At 38.5% G+C, this 6,000-nt stretch overlaps 1 protein-coding gene across 10 annotated transcripts in view; it reads right to left on the reverse strand.

The window, feature by feature from the left end:
* MTCL1 (microtubule crosslinking factor 1) overlaps positions 1-6,000 on the reverse strand; it is a 104,400-nt gene that overhangs the window by 37,001 nt on the left and 61,399 nt on the right. The window lies entirely within an intron of this gene.

Here is a 6,000-nt window from a genome sequence, read left to right on the forward strand (position 1 = left end):
CACTCAAAATAATTACTCTATAAAAGTCACGGTGATGAGCTAGGTGAGCCTAAGATCTGACCGTTACGCTTAAGTATCTCCCCTTCCAGGTCCAACACTATTTTTATCTTAATAATTTCAATTTTACATTGAATATAAATTTGGGATCTCATCCACTTTGTTCCTGACAGTTACTTAATTCAAAAATAAAGACCCAAGAAGGCAGAGTCACAGCCCTTGTTATTTATACTCTGCTAATTAATCTTGTGGCACTTACACTCCTGATCAGCGCTTTCTACATCCTTCATTTTCTTTCTCACATTGGAGCTAGACTTGATTTGCCTGCAGCAATGTGGTGCTCAGCCAGGCTCTCTTCACACGCACCAGGAGTGCGACCACAGAAAGCTCTGCGGCACCAATTGCCTGCTTTCCAGAGCAAAGAAGCAGTTAAAGAAGGGGTCCCTTCAGGCTTTGAAGCACAAACCCAAATTCTCCACTGGCTGATGTCCAGCACACTCCAACCTCAGCAGGTGCGAGGACTTAATGCTGGCTGCCAGGGGCTGCACTGGCATCAGCCCCAGCATCCTTCTCCTCTCCCTTCCGGAGAGCAAAACCAGCTCCTGCTGCTGTTGGGGCCATGGTTACTCAAAGCAGTCTTGGTTACTCAAAATACAAAAAAACTATTTGCCCCTGGAACAGATGCTCCTGTCCTCCTCTAGGGAAGAAGGAGATAAAGCAGACAGAAAGATCCCCAAAACCACCTGCAGGACCGTACTCCACTGAGCAACAGAAGTCACCTACATCTACTTTCTGGGCCCTCTAAATTCCTTCTTCACTTGACACCCTTACTGACTTGTGCATGTCTGTGTTGTACCTGAAGAAGTGACACTTCCAGCACTCAGAAGGGCATGCAGAAGGTTACTGAGAGTGAGCTACCACATTATCTGCCTTACCCATTTTGTTTGAGGCATTATCGGGTCTACAGACACGTTTTATTGCACAAGACCAATTTGGTCTCACATATAACTTGGAAAGAACTGCTTGCAGTGGGATTTGTGAGTTTTGTGCAATTATTTGTAAATCATGCGATACATTCAGGTACATATCATCCAACAAAAGAAAATGGTAAATAAGTGCCAATGTACCCAGTTAATTCAGGCGTAATTTTAAGAAGGGGTGTTCCTTCTTTTTATGTATTTAAAATTAGTCAGAATCATGCAAAGTCTTTCTGGCACAAGCAGTTACAACATGGCAACTCTTTCCTGTTGCCAATAATCACTTAAAAAATCTTATAATGTGCCTCAAGAAACGGAGACAGCACAATTCTTGTAAAAATGAATATGTTATTAATTTGAAATATATAGGAAGTATAACTGATCTATAACTGATCTTAATGTGACTCTTTCTAGAGCCATAGGACTACATATTTGGGCAGCTAGAAATAATGTTCATTTTCGGACTCCTGAAATTGGGAGCTGAATCAGAGCAGCAAAAGCTTTTCCCAGGAAGCCAAGGTTTGAATTTTTCACTGTTCACTTTGCCCTTGTGTTTTCCGATCAACAACAATTTGCTAAAAGATCATATGTTGCAATTTAGACTACAGTTAATTGGAACTGCACAGTTACATAAACACTGAGAACATTTCGTGTCTGCAAAATTAGGACAAGAAAACGATGAACTTGTGCAAATTTTTTAAAACATGCAGCCCATGCAAAGCCAAGTTGCAGGAAGCTTGGGCAGTGGGATTACATGATAACTTCTGGAATTACTAGGAAGAGTTTAAGTACATCATAAAGGCATATATACTATTACATGCACACTTAACAGTGCAAATCCTTTTACAATCGCTTTGCCTATTCAAGGATGATATATTTTTATAAGCGGCAAACATGCTGAAGATCAGCTAATGCATGAATGCAGAGCTGCACAACTTTTTTTCTTCCAGTGCAACCTGAGGGCTCTTCACAGTCTATCATTTCATATAATGTAATTTCTAGTAAGAGCAGTGGGATTAGTATTGCTCAAATCAAGGGAGATAAGGCTGCTTAAGGGCCTAATGGATTGCTGCTATATGTCTGGATCATAAATACAGAATGCATACATATTTGTATATGCAGTTCAGCACCTGGCATTGCACTGGTGGATGCCTATTTGCTTATATGTTGAAATCAAGCCCCTACCATCTAATCAGCAGGATGCGGTTTGTGGCACAACTGTGTTTTTGTTTCATAAAGCAACACTGCTACAAAATCAACATGAAAGTTGATATCCTGCAAATTTCCATTCTTTCTCTCTTTTTTTCTCATTAATGGATGTGCTATGGGAGAAACAGAAAACACCCCAAATATGATAGCTACCACATAACATACCGACACCACAGAAACAAGACACAAACTCACTACAATGAGACACAGAAACACGCTATAACGAGAACTACAGGCTACTGCTACTCCAACACAGTGTCACAGAAACAGGTGCACCTCTTCTGCAGCTCCACAATGACCAAAAGTTTCCAATGAAACCCAAGTTATTTCATTTCCAGATCTACATTCACCCTCATCATGTTGGGCAGATGGTGCCAAGTCCTCCTGCCAAGTCATTTTATCTCACCTGTTATCACTCCAGAACAAGCTAATCCACGCTGATGTCTTTACCTCAAGAGGACAGTCAGAGAAAAGTCATGCACAGTTTGGGGGCTTCACCACAGCTCACTCCACCAACATCTTTCTGCCCCTCTCAGCACGTTGAAGGCTTTTCAGGTTACTTTTCAGCTCACATACCCCCACATTTTTATGACAACTGGTTTACTATGAGTGCCATGCACCATGAGGTATGGCTGGGTTTGTTTTCTCTATTTTACCATAGCTATTTCAAACCTCAATTTGCCTGGAAACTGAATTGATTTATGTGCAACAATTCTTTTTAGCCTTTTTTTTTCAAGAGGGATGGAGCAAAATAAGGCAGGGTAGAAAGATGCTCTCCAGCATTTGTGTGCAATTCCAAGGAAGCCAAAAGAACACTTTATGCTGCTCACCAGATGTGATGTTATAATGCTTTAGACCACACAGCCTAAAAACTACTTTTTTATACTTCACAGCTGACCATTGCTTGCATACAACAACACAGACTCAACAGGAACTTCCAATGTCTTTTGTGTTATTTTTTACATGCAATACACATCTAACTGAATCCTCAGAGGCTACTTCTGAAGATGTACTCTTCTCCTTTCCCACTTAAAAATATATGACATATATTCCATTCACTAGTGTAAAATAGACAGTTGTGTAGTTATTTGTCTGTGCTTATGAGTCTCTGATTTTATGAAAACACAGAACACTTTTCTCCAGGTCTTTAAAAATCCATCTCATTGTATGGATAGTATACAAAGTCTCATTGAGTTCAGTTAGGACTGGAATATCCAGATTTACATCATAAAGGGTCTTTTATGCCATTATGTGGTCAACCTTTAGGGAATCTTGCTTAGCAAGAAAGAATACAATTCATCAGAGTAAATTATTCTTGCTGCTCCTAATCTTGGTGGGAAGGAATACTGTCAGCACCAGTTTGTCTTTCTTCTTCCCACAACTTTGAATTCAAGGGATAGTGGACACTAAGAGATACAACTTTCTATGTGGTGCCCTTTTTCTTTCTCTCTTTCCCTCTCTTTCTTTCTGTCTGTCTGTCTAGAATAAAGAAAAGTCACAATGTATAAAACACTCACTGTTTCTTTTCTGGGAAAACAATATCTTAAATCAGGGCAAGAGAAAGGACGTGTGAATTTTCAGTGTATGGCTGGGAGCTGCTGTGAATGCCATCCAGCTGAAAATTTCTCAGTGAAAGTTGCACAGAAGGAGCACAGACTCCAAAACAAGCTAAAAATAGAATATTCAAAATATAGACCAAAATTCTCACATGTCCAAAATGTATCCATACTGAAGACTTGACTCAAAGCACGTGATAAAGTGACTTACCTAAATTGCACATCCCTGTATTTGGTTGGTTCACATTTAACCCAGAAATTAATTTACACTAATTGATCTGCTTCATATTTCTTATGGGCAAAATAAGTAAGAAAAATGGAAAAACAGATTAAGAATGGCCTAGAAGAAATTATTCCTCAATGTGACCTCTTCCTATCTACTAATAGAACTTGCAAAAAAATTGCTTCTGAAGATATGCTCTCACCTTTCCTGCCGTATCTGCTTTTATTTTAATTCTCTGGTGATAAATTGTACTTTTTAAATTAAATCAAACCAGTGATTCTTTTTCCATAAAACTGGAGGAACCGAAATTTTGTGGCGTTTTTGTACAGAGAAACAGATCTGTGAGTTTTTAAAAGGTGTGTACAAAACTAATTGCAATATTCAAACCTAAAATGCAAAGATGAGTACTTTTGCCTTTGGTGATACTTACTTACTTACTCAGGTAAGGGCAGAACTGACACCCTGTCACTGGAAAATAAGAATTTGCTAGGAAATACAGCTCAGTTTTGGAACATGTGGCATTAAATACCAAAAAAAAAAAAAAAAAGAGTTTTGAAAGAGTTTTTTCTTCTCCAGAATATCTTATTACCTCTGAATAAACATGAGAAGTCTGCAGCCTGCTTTAAGGAAGCTGCATTTTGTTTATGGCTATTCCACTGGTGGAAAGGGTAAAATTCACCAGATGATTTTTTTTTTTAATCATATTTTACACAGGTTTCCATTTGTTGCCATAGTAATCCTTTGATTTGTACCAGGCATTTGCTCCATAAAGCATTGCATTACCTTTTTTAGTTTTGCCATGCCTTTCAGTTATGGAGATTCTTGCCTGTTCACTTGCTTTTTCTTTGGATGGTGAGGAATCATTTCCCCCACCCACCACAACCCAGCTCTACTAAAATCATGAATAATGGATCGAACATCCACCCCAATGGGCTCCAGCCTCTTGCAACAGCAGCTGAACAGCTCGTTTCAGCAAGAAAACAAAGCCCCACTCTTAAGGCAATTTCAAGATATAATTTCCCTTGGACTGTGACTCTAACCCACCTCTTTAATATGCAAATACATTCTAATAATACTGTTGCACTAACAACTGCAGTGCAAAGACCAAACAAAGGCAGATGTTTACAGTTAGGCTACAGGGTAGTTTCTAGCAGAAGTCAGTCTGCATTTATTGTATTTAATCAAACAATTAGGCTCCTACGATGCTCATTTTTAAAAACAGAGAAAATAGCTAACTGGAAGCTGCTCAGCACTGCTTGGGACATTTTCAATTTAAAATTCAGTTTCAAAAAAAAAGGGCTTTAGAAAAATGGGTTTGCTTGCTTATAAAGAAATCATTTGCCTAACTGAAATGAAATGTGTTCTTCTCATGCTGAAAGTCCACACACAGAAAGAAGATCATCAATCAATATGACCCACTGGACAATGTGAATATCTTCACCTCAAAAGTTAAAGCAGATAGTGGCTTACATGCAGCCATCTCTACTGTGGGAACAGAATGGTTTGAGTCTCCATCTGAAATTTCTGTGGTAATAAAAAAAGCCCTTTGGTATTTGAAAAATATTTTTTCCTGGTTTCATCTGGCACAAAAAAAAATGTTAGTTTTTTTGCTAATGCAGTGTACGCAATTAAAAAAGAAAAGAATTAAATTGATAACATACAAAATTATTTGGAAGGATCTTTTGCTTCACTCGGTCTTAACTATTACAGATTATATGATTTCCACTGGCTGTCCATCCACTGAAAAGCTTCAATGTAAAGCAGTGTGATATTCTTTGTTGTTTAAGTAAACCTGACTGAAACAAACACCTCAGCTTTAAACATTTTCCTTGTTTGGGACATTTAAACTGCATCCTTGCTCAGTTTTTGAACACATCTGGACCTCGGTTAGAAATTCTCTACCTTTGATTATAATTCCTGGCTTCTTTCTTGTCAGGATATGGTGTAAAAACTATCCAATCTGTGTTTAAACAGTTCTGTCCACAGTTGCGTATCATCTCATCTTGGGAAAGGAAAAAAAGAGAGATTGTGCCCGTAT

This window comes from Anas platyrhynchos, chromosome 2, assembly GCF_047663525.1.
Source record: "Anas platyrhynchos isolate ZD024472 breed Pekin duck chromosome 2, IASCAAS_PekinDuck_T2T, whole genome shotgun sequence".
Taxonomy (NCBI): Eukaryota; Metazoa; Chordata; class Aves; order Anseriformes; family Anatidae; genus Anas; species Anas platyrhynchos.